Consider the following 13,328-nt stretch of genomic DNA (forward strand, 5'->3'; position numbering starts at 1 on the left):
TCCTACGTATAAGTATTAGATGGTAGATGCCACACTTTGCGTTGAAACTGTTCTCCTACGCACTCATTACGTACACATCTGTGCATATGCGCTGTTGATAAATGAGGGCCCAGGTCTCCATCTAACAATCTGAACAGCTGCTCAAATGTCAAAGCAGGTGGAGACAAGAAATGCCATTAAAACTGGCTTAGAAGAATTTTTTTTTTCAATGAGTGTCATTTAGAACAATAGTATTGAAAAGTATGTGCAGAGTGAAGATGATTCATGCTTATTGTCAGTAAATGCCTCTTTGCAAATGAACTGAATGAAAAAAGAATGCAAATACTCTTCATAATAACATGAAAACACCATCACTGACAACAATGAGCCCACCTACAATGGAGGTGCCATATCCACTCCCTGGAGTTATAAATGAAAGTTCAGGTGCAGCTTGTTTATCTTGTCCTTTCAAGCAAGTGCTTACTTCACACAAGTGACAATTCTTCCAGTCCCTTCACCACCAAAAGTCATAATTTTTAATCTTTCTACAGAAGACACGTTTAAATAGTCAAGATATGTCTCATGCTTGAGCTCCTCCTTTAACAAAGAACAAGCTATACATGTTTACTCTGTCTATTGTGAAATATTACATGAACATGATTTTGTGAAATACAACTGTGAACCAGCACACCTTCAAGATGATTAATTATTTTGGGCACTGTTGTATAGAGTAGAGTGGGGTAAGATGAGTCATCATTTTTTACATATTTTGTCCCTGAGATAAGAGAAAATGAGGCAGAAGTACAATGAAAGTATCTAACATAATTTCAGGACGTTTGTGTATGTTCCCGTGGCTCACTTTGCTCCAAGTTAGGGGTAAGATGACCCGAGTCAGTGGGTACGATGCACCATCTGGGTGTAAACTGACCATCAGACTAAATCTGATTCAAACCCCTGTGGAATTTTAAAGATCAATTTCTAAAACAATGTTGAAACACCAAAGTTGCAACCTTCCCAAAAACAGGCTAAACAGAGAGCTTGTTGAGTAAAGCTAAATAAAAACTGGATTACAACTGTCACTGAAACTAATAAATATTTTAGTCAAAAGATTCTTAGCATGATAGCTTTTCTTCAATGTCTAAAAGGCCTTTAGGGATTACAGGTGGGAAGATATATGTGATCCTGGACCACAAAACCAGTCATTATACATCATCTGAAGCTGAATAAATAAGCCTTCCATTGATGTATGGTTTGTTAGGATAGGACAATATTTGGCTGAGATACAACTAATCTGAGTGTGCAAAAAAATCTAAATATTGAGAAAATTGCCTTTAAAGTTGTCCAAATGAAGTTCTTATCCATGCATATTACTAATCAAAAATTGAGTTTTGATATATTTACAATAGGAAATTTACTAAATATCTCTACAACAGATCAACTAAAAGTCCTCTCTGTAGAGTTAATAATGAAATCTGCATAAAATATATACACAGGGAAAAGTTGCATAAATAAAGCGTAGCATTTCAATGAGAATTGTCATCGTGTGAGAATGAGGTCAAGAATGTTAGAACAATAAAATGACTCATGAAAGTGGTAATTGTCTAAAAACTGGCTAAATAAAAGCCTTACCAAATAAAGACCTTTCAGAACAGTAGGTAAGAAGTTCTAATAATTACACTAGGCATTGGCACAATTGATGGATTACGTATTTATATTTGGCATGCTTTTGTACACCAAGGAGCTTTATATGTTACTTTGTCAGAAGGTCATTGCCCTCGTTTCTGAGATGCAGAAGTTATGCCCAATTGTTGTTGTTGGTGGTGTTTTTCCTATATTCGACTATCCACCTTATTCTTCCCATACGAGTGGGTGCAGCTATTTGTAAATTTTATGGGCCTGGCTTCCAGTCTCATTTATGTCCAGCCATTTTTAACTGTATAAAACAGCTTGTTTTGCTGCTTGATATTGCAAATTGGTGTATATAACTATATTATTTTTAATGTATTATCTTAATCATGAACACACTGGTTTGTGTGGAAATTGTGGAGAAGTCAACTCTAAGTTGAGAATAATAATTATAATGTTGATAATAACATTCCTGGTGGTGGATTAAACAAATTAGCTAAGTGAAATGAATCATAAATTCATAAAGCAAATTGAGCATGTTGAGCAGCTTATATTGTTGCATCAAGTGACCTGTGAGAATAATTTGAACTTCATAATAAGTAAATTGCTATAATTATGAGTCAGTTTATTTGCTGAATAGTGAACAGATTACTTATTTTAACTTTATAACTGGAATGTTCACTTGCAATTCCTCATCTGATGATTAACAATGTAAAAATTTGTTTTCTGGACCACTTGCAGCAGAGCAATAACTTCGCAGTTCTGTTTTGCTGATGCTACTTTTGCTGAAATTATGCAGTCCTTTTTTAAAATGGTCAAAGAGAAGCACTAGAAATACCAAAACCTTGATTTTCTGGTTCAGTAACTATAGATCAAAGAAGAACAAACAATTGAATGACTCATTCTAAACTCATTGACGTCTAATCACTTTGGTTTCTGTTTATTACAATAATATTAGAAACAACTGTAATTTCACTGACAGTGATTTGTCATGTAATATGTCAATGATGAGCCACACCTCTTTAACTTGATCAGTATTTGCATATTAGCAGACTTTTTGGGCAAGCTTAGTCGTTTGGGGACCCTTTTACCCCTTTTACAGGTGCATCTCAATAAATAAGAATGCTGTGGAAAAGTTCATTTATTTCAGTAATTCAACTCAAATTGTGAAACTTGTGTATTAAATAAATTAAATTCACATAGAAGTAGTTTAAGCAGGGCTGAAAATTGCGACCGTTTTGGTCGGATATGCTCCCAAAATTTAATCTGCGCAACCTCAAATTATATTTGAAAGCATTTGTGCGAGAAATTGTTGTGGTGCGACTTGGTTTCATTTCATTACAAAACTTTCGCTAGCCAAACTACTGCACATACTGCTGTGAGCTGATACAGTGACAGGTTCGCCGTTCTTTCCAACATTACATAACCATTTAAACTCCATCTTTACATTATTACCATTAATGCAGATTTGAGATATTAGCCGTCAATAACTCCGTCACTGACACTGCGCTCCACTGAACTAGGAACCGGACGGTTTTTTTTCTCTCAACCAAACTCTGTTCTGAATTTGCACAAATATGCATTGCAATTAGATATGTGTGTTATTACGATTTTTGATTGTGGACAGTTAAAATGCCTCCACAATCTGCTTTTGAAATTTCGTGCTACAGCGCATATTCTGTAAAATACAATTCTGGCACCTCCGTCTCAATATATACTGTACAACGCGGCATACATGCACATCAAATGATAACTCGATGGCAGAGTTCCACTCACGCAGGTGCGTAATTTCCACTGGGGACACGCTTTTCAAAATCTTGTTTGTGTTCTCCCACTTTCAAATGGTTTGTTAAAGTAATCTTGTACTGTAGAATGCAGGCACAGTGCTGCTGAGAGTTTCACGCATCATCAAAACGAAACGCATTCAAAAGCAATTTTAATACCCCACGTTTAGAGAGCAACTGTTTCCTGAGCCTTCAAAATGGTCTCTTGGTTCACAAGGCTACACAATCATAGGGAAGACAGCTGATCTGACAGTTGTCCAGAAGACAATCATTGACACCCTTCACAAGGAGGGTAAGCCACAAACATTCATTGCCAAAGAAGCTGGCTGTTCACAGAGTGCTGTATCCAAGTATGTTAACAGAAATTTGAGTGGAAGGAAAAAGCGTGGAAGAAAAAGATGCACAACCGCAGCCTTGAGAGACTTGTCAAGCAAAATCGATTCAAGAATTTGGGTGAACTTCACAAGGAATGGACTGAGGCTGGGGTCAAGGCATCAAGAGCCAACACACACAGATGTGTCAAGGAAAGGAATTTGGCTACAGTTGTCGTATTCCTCTTGTTAAGCCACTCCTGAACCACAGACAACATCAGAGGCGTCTTACCTGGGCTAAGGAGAAGAAGAAATGGACTGTTGTCCAGTGGTCCAAAGTCCTCTTTTCAGATGAGAGCAAGTTTTGTATTTCATTTGGAAACCAAGGTCCTAGAGTCTGGAGGAAGGGTGGAGAAGCTCATACCCCAAGTTGCTGATGTCCAGTGTTAGGTTTCCACAGTCTGTGATGATTTGGGATGCAATGTCATCTGCTGGTGTTGGTCTACTGTGTTTTTTTAAAAACCAAAGTCACTGCAACCATTTACCAAGAAATTTTAAAGCACTTCATGCTTCCTTCTGCTGACCAGCTTTTTAAAGATGCTGATTTTCTTTTCCAGCAGGATTTGGCACCCGGCCACACTGCCAAAAGCACCAAAAGTTGGTGTTGGTGTGCTTGACTGGCCAGCAAACTCACCAGACCTGAACCCCATAGAGAATCTATGGGGTATTGTCAAGAGGAAATTGAGAAACAAGAGACCAAAAAATGCAGATGAGCTGAAGGCCACTGTCAAAGAAACCTGGGCTTCCATACCACTTCAGCAGTGCCACAGACTGATCACCTCCATACCACGCCGAATTGAGGAAGTAATTAAAGCAAAAGGAGCCCCTACAAGTATTGAGTACATATAAAGTAAATGAACATACTTTCCAGAAGACCAACAATTCATTAAAAATTTTGTTTTATTGGCCTTATGAAGTATTCTAATTTGAACCAAAAGACTTAAACTACTTCAGTCTGTGTGCATTGTCCATTGTGCATTGTGCAAAGTTTCACAATTTGAGTTGAATTTCTGAAATAAATGAACTTTTCCACGACATTCTAATTTATTGAGATGCACCTGTATATCTTCTTGGATACTGCTTATTCAGTAAATAATTAGTCAACCTGATGTTCTTCTTAAGCCGTATTACCTTATTTTTTTTGGCCCAGACAGCAGTCACATGAACGAATAGTAATGTATAGTAAGCTATATCTAACTCAATTATTATATTCTTTTTATTAATAATCATTTAATGAAAATGATTTTAATTAAAAATGTAATTTATTTAGTAATATAATAATTTTGCTTGTTGTAAATAGAAACCTCTGACACTCTCCAGAGCTCAAGCACAAATACGCACTGGAGTGTTGCAATATCGCACTGTTCTGTTTCACCAATATCAGATAGGGCCCCAAGCAACCTCACTTATTAGTTAGGTCTGCCCCTATATATCAGTACAATTATTCAAGAATAACACACTATCTTTTAATGAAAAAAAAAAAAAAAAAAAAAAAAAAAAAAAACCTCCAAACAACCATACAAAGTAATATCTATGAGGCTTGGCAAAAATATGTACACTATTTCTGTTATTCATTTCACTTGAATGCTGTACAACAATGTGTCAATGTGTCAAGCTAAGAGGTGGAGGCATGTCTTGATCGCTGATTTATGCACTTATGCAATTATGCTCTTGACTTGAAATGAACAATATGAGCAATCTCAAAGCAATTATGGCAGATCATACTTAAAGCAGCCACAGTAATAGTTATGAAAGCATACTTATTTATTTCCACTATTCTTACTGTAACTTCTGCAAACTTTTTTTATTTACATTTTATGTATATAAAGAATGTAGTAATACAGGGGTTGGACACAATCATTTGAACAACTATTATTATAGGAATTAATGTAATTTGTACATTGAAAAAAAATTGTAATTGTCTTTTATTTAGCTTTATGCTTTCTGTATTCTCTTGGTTGTGTTCAGCAGTAATTAGTACAAGTGCTTGGTGAATAAGAGACTCCTTTCACTTCTAAAAAGGGCAAGCCCATTTAGCAGGAGCAGCTTTAATCTCAACAGCTCAGTAATTTCATGTTTTAAGAACGATAGTCTTTATCATTATTACTGTGTGCAAAAAACAAGGAACGACATCAGCAAAGAAGAATAGTGGGCGAAAACCGAAAGTGAAGGACAGGGATCGAGAGGGAATGTGTCCAAACAACACAGAAGGACTGCAGTAGAACTGATAGCAAACCTCAATATTCACCTCAAAGTGGTGAATACAGAGATGATCTTTTGATCATTAAACCTGAGCATAGGGATGGAGCACCAAGATGGACTGGCATCTGCCCTGGCCAGACAAATCACAAGTTTTGGATAGTTTTAGATAGACAACTGATACCCGACTCCCCTCAAAAGCAATAACAGCAACATAAGACATTCCTTATGTACTGTTGAACTGGTTCATACGCCTTGAAATGTTATATTATTCTAGTGACATGCCAGTGTAATATATCAACTGAGATTCAAAATACATTCATACACCACTCTTACGTCAAAGAGAAAAGCTTCTGCTGCGTTCCCATGACACTGTATCTGTATAACCTTAAGGTAAAAATGAAAAACAGAAACATAACTACAGTCCTTATTTCCAGCCAAAACTGTCTTTCTCGTTAAATAAACAAAACAGAATTTACTCTTGAAATAAAAATGACTTAATATAAACTTTTTTGTTTGTGGAGTTATATTAAAGCAATATTACAGTCATGCTGTTCAATTGAATATCAGAACAGCAGTTTATTTATTAACTATTTTTTATTTTACAGTGCAGATCTATAAAAAATGTGGCACTGTGGTTTAAACCAAGATCAAATTATTATAAGAACATTCTGGTCTTTTAGAAAGATTGCCTGATAAAGTTGATGGAGAAAAGTAATCGCTTCATTCAAACAAGATTAAGAATATTATTTTATTATTAGTTGAGTGATGCTAAAAATATGTAAAATGGCCTGTCCCATAACAAACAACCTGATGATATTAGATCTGTATATTAGACCTTAGATTCAAATTTATTACAATCACTTGTTATGGGAAAAAAGCATTAAAGCATATATATAGCTGCATCTTCCTTCCTCCTTTCATACCTTTCCACCCACTTGAATCGCTATGACTGAAATGACTGCCTTTTTTTGTAGTCTAAGAGCTTGTGTTTTGCAATAAAGTAAACTTCATATTGAATTACCCTCATTAGTGATGACATTCTGCTGCTTTTTCTGCCATTCATTCTCCACTCCCAACCTTCTTTCCCCTCCTTTGTTATTTTAGACCAATAGTGTTCAAGTAACATGAGAAACCTGCCATACAACTTCACATAAGATCCAGAGCAATCAATCACTCAAATATTGCTTGTTATCTATTATCATTTATATACATAGATGGCACATTTGACTGCTCCAGGCATGTTGGCGTGTCTGCCATCTTGGAACGGTCAACGTGTCTTCACTCACAGTGAAGATCAATGAGCTTTCAATTATACATTGCGTAGCACCTCACACAGAACCCTGAAACTCAACCTGTTTTTGTTTTTTTAAACAAAAACTTTAGGAGGATCTGCCCAGTGCATGTTGTCTCAGACACTCTCTGCTTGTCATTTAATAGGGTGCATTCAGGTTTGCTGACTTTTTGTGGAAGGCAGTGCTTTCGGGTTGGGAAGCGTACCACACTGGCAGAACCCTCTGGACTTCAGAGAACTTACTTGGAAAAAAAGTCTTGAGGGTTTTGTCAAAATACATATAAATAGGGTAAAGCTGCCTCTGAGGGGCACTTTTCATTTTCATTTTTGGGTGAACTATCTCTTTGAAGAACAAGATGTGACATAAAACATATTCCAGACAGAATACAAGAATGTGTTGAATTAATGGGAAGAGACACAGAATTAAAACATACAACATTTACATTTTGAAAGGCCACTTTTTTGTCTTGTCTATTCAATGTCACTAAAAGGGTAATCACTCTTTTAATTGTTTATTTGGGGCATTTAGAGTTTTTTTCTCTCTCAGCAGATATTGATAAATAATTATTTGCCACTAATTCGATTAATTCTCTTCCATTTACCATATTTAATGTGCATGAGATAAAATAAAAATGTAATGTACTTTTCAAGATTAAATAAAATCGTAAGGGGTAAGAAGTACTGTTTTTTCTTTAGAAATGTAATCAAGTAAAAGTACACAAGTAGTCAGTTTAAATTGTACTTAAGTAAAGTACAAATCCCCAAAAATAATACTTAAGTACAGTAATCATGTAAAATTACTCAAGTATTTTACACCTCTGGCTCTGACTTACTTTTTTAGATTTGCATGTGTACATCAGTGCTGTGAACCACATTCATTCACAACCAAAATAATATTTTTCCACGACATGAATTCACTTTTATTTATTAACTGCTTTACAGTGTACCCTTAATTTTGATTGGAGGGCATTAACATAAGGTGTGTGTGTGTGTGTGTGTGTGTGTGTGTGTTTGTGTGCATAAATCGCCAAGCCATAGCAGTAATTTAGCACATATTTAATAAATAGTAAATACTTGAAATATGAACAAAATATCAATATATTTAAATAAAAATAATGTAGTTCCTTAAAAAGATATCTTGAAGTTGATCAATACTTCTTTAAACCTAAACCTAAAATAGCTGCATTTTAGATGCAACCTTATCTGAATAATAACCCCTTTGTTTCTTCAGAACAGGAAGGGTTTTTCATCTTTGTACAGCTAATACCTTAAAGCCCATCCCAGGTAAAATCTTTGTGCTTAGTGCACTGAATACCCTCTTGGTCCTTAGCTAAGCTGGAGGGCCATCTTCCTGCACTTAACCCTCAAAGCCCCAAGTATAGAAAAACAAAACAAAACACAGTGACATTTTTTTCACCTTTAAAATGTAAACAGTAAGTTTTTAGGAAAATTATGTGATACTGTAGCGCTGGGCTCTTGGGTAGCAGACTTTCAGTGTTTTTACTTACTATCTGTACAAATGTAGAGGACATCTAATGGTTCATGTGCATGGTGTAATGCTTCTGTAACCTTATATCAGTGGCCTATATGAATATATACAATAATCATCATACAATAATGATACAATAAGTCATACTGTTATGAAAAAATATACAGTCAAGCCTGAAATTATTCATACCCCTAGCAAATTCTGACTTAAAGTTACTTTTATTCAACCAGCAAGTTTTTTTTTTTGACCGGAAATGACACAGGCTTCTCCCAAAAGATAATAAGACGATGTACAAGAGGCATCATTGTGGAAAAAATATTTATCAGCTTTTATTTACATTTGAACAAAAAGTGGCATGTCCAAAATTATTCATACCCTTTGCAAACTGTCACAGTCTATGGGAAAATCCAAAGTTCTATACCATTCCAAATAGTCCAAGCTGTTCTAAAGCATCCTAATTACCCTGATTCATTGGGAACAGCTGTTTTAATCAACTCAACAGGTAAAAAACAGAAGCTCTCGCTGTTGGTTTGTGGACAGTCATGGCTAAGACAAAGGAGCTCACTGAAGACCTGTGGCTGCGCATTGTGGCTGCTCATAGTTTAAGGAAAGGGCTATAAGGCCATATCTAAATGTTTTGAAGTTCCAGTGGCTACAGTGCAAAGTATTATTTAAAAAATTCAAGACGTTCTGCACTGTGGAAAATCTCAGAGGATGTGGTTGGAACAGGGCCGGTCCTACACATTTTGGTGCCCCAGCAGGATTGGCATTTGGGTGCCCCCCCCTCCACAAATTACAGAACAAAAAGATGTTTTTTTTTTTTGTTTTTTATGGCTCGCATATTTTAACAAAATTAACAACAAAGTCAGCCAGTCCGAGTCAGTTTTACTCCTTTAAACAAGGATGATAAAATAAAATGTATAATGATAAAATAATAAAATAAACATTTGCTTGAACATGCTATAAACCACATCATCACTGATATAATGGTGCAGCCTGCTACTCATTTTGAGACTCAAGGCAGTTAGGTGTATAGTAGTAACCTAGTTTTTGGTAATAAAACTACTAAGCCCAAACGTGAGGGTTGAGCATTCATCTCAATCTGTATGAATCTAGCAATAGCTCATCATAACATTGCATTATCTAGCTAGCTTTGCCTTTATTTTTATTACTTAGCTAACGCTAGCGTTAGCGCCAATCAGCTTAAAATAACACAGAAACGCAAAACAGCGCTTTGTTGACATAGCTTACCTCTTAATTGGGCTTTCCTTTCCTCCTCCTCTTTCCTCCGTTTTCTGCCCTGCGCACCTGAGGGATTGTGTCTTTTCATTTTTACACCTGTCTGCCTGGTGTGATGTGCGCCCATACACAACCATGTATTTGTGTTTACATTACATCGACGGCGCACGTCTTGATTGGGCTGCGGGCCTGGGGCTGCCAGTTGTGCAGAGACATATCCCCCCACTGAAGTAAGCAGCAGCATCGTGTCTCTGTTCAAGTGCATCAGCCAGGCCAGATGAAATATTGTAAATAAAAAGTGTATTTATTCTTGCTTATTTGTTCATTGTGTAGAAAAGGAGGGGGGCACCTGAGCGCCCACATGTTTTTTTTTTTTTTTGTTTTTTTTTTGTAAGGGCCACTGGCGGCGCCCTACGCACACCTGGCGCCCCAGGCAGAAAACTGCTTCGCCTGTAGGACGGACCGGCCCTGGGTTGGAAGCCAAAAGTGACACCTGTGCTGGCCAGGAGGATAGTGAGAGAGGTAAAAAAAGAATCCAAGGATCACCACCAAGGCCATCCTGATGAATCTGGGCTCTGCTGGTGGCAACATCTCAAGGCAGACAGTCCAATGAACACTGCACACCGCTGGGTTCCACGGACGCAGACCAAGGAGGACACCACTTCTCCAGATAAGGCACACAAAAGCCTGCTTGGCCTTTGCAAATGCTCATCTGGACAAGGAAGAAGACTTCTGGTCTTCTGTTTTATGGTCAGATGAAACAAAAATTGAATTGTTTGGCCACAATGATGTAGCCTTCATTTGGCGTAAAAAAGGAGAAGCCTTCAACCCTAAGAACACCATCCCCACTGTCAAACATGGTGGTGGGAACCTAAAGTTTTGGGGATATTTTTCAGCCGGTGGAACAGGGAACCTAATCACAATAAACGACACCATGAAAATGAGCAATACATCAAAATTCTCAACAACAACATCAGGCAATCTGCAGAGAAACTTGGCCTCGGGCACCAGTGGACATTTCAGCACGACAACGACCCAAAACACCCTGCAAAAGTGGTGAAGAAAAACTTGCTGGTTGAATTAAAGTAACATTAAGTCAGAATTTGCCAGGGGTATGAATAATTTCAGGCTTGACTGTATATAAACATATATCCTTAAATTACACAACTTGATGAACTAAATGAAATCACTTAACTTTATAACTTTAATCACTTGCATGTAAAACTTTCATCATCAGTGTCCATCTCAAAGTCACTGTTCCTATTTTGGACGACAGTTTCAAATATTGCTACACAAATACTTTAACATTCTTGAGGAAATAATTTATTCTTCAACTTAATTAATACAAAAACTCTATGTTTCTATTAGTATTTTTTTCAAATAGTACAGGTGAGAAGCCCAATTTATCCATGTAATGTGCAAAGTGCAAAGATAAATTTTGCAACCCCTTTAACCCAATGTTGCAAAACTACAACACTGACATAAGCTCAAAATCTGAAATGATCAAAGCATTGAACAATACCTTAATATCTGCATGATCTAGACATATTACTAATCACAGAAATAATATTTTGGACTTTATACTTACTTGAATGTTGATTTATCCAGTCCAGAAAAACAAGCTGATGTGCTTCAAAGGAAGTTTGCAGGTTGTGTAACTTCATATCCATGTAAATAGACCTATTTTTAAAATCTAGCATCCAATTACATTGCGAGGCTGAACAATAAGATCTATTAACTGTGTAAATGTGGCCTTAGAGAGAAACAAAAAAAAAACAAAAAACAAAAACAAAACATGAGTAAGGTGTTTTTAGTCAAGCTAAAAATTATGTTGTAATATTACAATGGTGGGCTTTAGAGGGTTAAGGTTTCTAATCCAGAAACGTTGATTAATTGGTTTGTGTGTGTTACATTTACATAACTCCGCAAGATGGTGGTCCTTCAGATGTAAAATCATAAAAAAGTTAATATAGCAGATTCTCCAGGTAAGCCTTGGAACCATATACAAATTGAAGAGAGAAAATCAATAGAAATTTGTGAATAGAATAGAATGATAAAAAAATAAAAAAATAATAAATTAAATAAATAAATAAAGGGCGAAGTTATTGTTGCAGGCGTTCAGACGGAAGAAGAAGAAGGAAAAAAAACGTCAATAAAGAAACATACCCAAGAGTAATGACTTGGGTTATTAAATGACTAATAGTCTGAGTTAACAACAGGTTTGATAAACCTGTCTTGCATGTAAAAAAGTCTTTTATTTATTTTTATTCTAAATAATATCTTCAAACAGCATGTCGCGTGTGTTTGTATAAAGCCTTTGAATTGTTATACACACCCAAGCCCATTATGCCAAGAATATGACAGCAGAAGACAAAGAATTGTGTGTGGCAACAATCTCTGTTTATGCATGCACGTCTATGCATATTAAGCAGTTATTGCCACGCCCTACAACAATTTATTGAAGAAAGAATGATCATTTTTATTTCTTTTTTTGTAATTGTTAGTACGTTAGTTTTGTTGTTGTAGGCTGTTGTTGGTATAGACACCACTCCTTAAAAATAAGTGAAAGTGTTAAGCCTGTGGATGTGAACGTTAATAAATAATAATGATAGGCCTAATAAAAATGGTTTTGTATGAGTTTGTTATCAATGGTAAGAGAATGGTACCTCTGGTAACTGTACATTTGATGAGTATGTAATTGTCACTTTCACTGCTCTGTACAAACCCTGTAATCATGAGATAGTATTTCAAAGTAGAGGTTATTCAATCTCAAAGTTGGTCATTACTAAATCCTTTGTATCTACATACGTCATCAAGAAGGTGGTGTGGCTTCCAAGCAATTACCTTGCATTTCTTAATAGACACTTCGTTTGCACATTTTCATTCATTCAACGTTTTGCCAAGACAACTTCAGATGAGAATCGCGGACAATCGCAATTTGTACGTTAATTTTACTTTTAATACTTTAATATAATGATTAGATCGAATGATGTTTGAAAAGAGATACATTTAAAAGGCAAAAAGCGAAGTAAGAATTAATACCGCACTGCGTGGTGACAAACATGCGAATTTCTGCTGTGGAAAAATAAATAAATAAATTAATCAATTTTAAGACAAAATAGGTGTAGACAAAATTAAACTTAGAAAACGATAGGGAATTTAAAATTAGCTTACAACCAATAATTTGCCACAGCAGTTCTAACTAAAAGTTTTAATCTAAAAAAATAAAGGGTGAAGTCGACGTCGCAGGTACACAAACCGAATGAATGCACGAATTAACGAACAAATAAATAAACAGAATTATAAGAAACAGAAGCGGGAAGAAATTAGAATGAAACCTTGACATG

The 13,328-nt window shown here is 36.0% G+C and overlaps 1 protein-coding gene across 1 annotated transcript in view; it reads right to left on the reverse strand.

The window, feature by feature from the left end:
* Positions 1-12,219, reverse strand: part of adisspa (adipose secreted signaling protein a) — a 111,052-nt gene extending 98,833 nt beyond the window's left edge. The window contains exon 1 of the mRNA XM_073843274.1: positions 12,212-12,219. The gene's annotated coding sequence lies outside the window, so the exon portion shown is untranslated. The remainder of the gene's footprint in view (positions 1-12,211) is intronic.
* Positions 12,220-13,328: the final 1,109 nt, after the last annotated feature.

Source organism: Garra rufa, chromosome 6 (genome assembly GCF_049309525.1).
Source record: "Garra rufa chromosome 6, GarRuf1.0, whole genome shotgun sequence".
Classification (NCBI taxonomy): domain Eukaryota; kingdom Metazoa; phylum Chordata; class Actinopteri; order Cypriniformes; family Cyprinidae; genus Garra; species Garra rufa.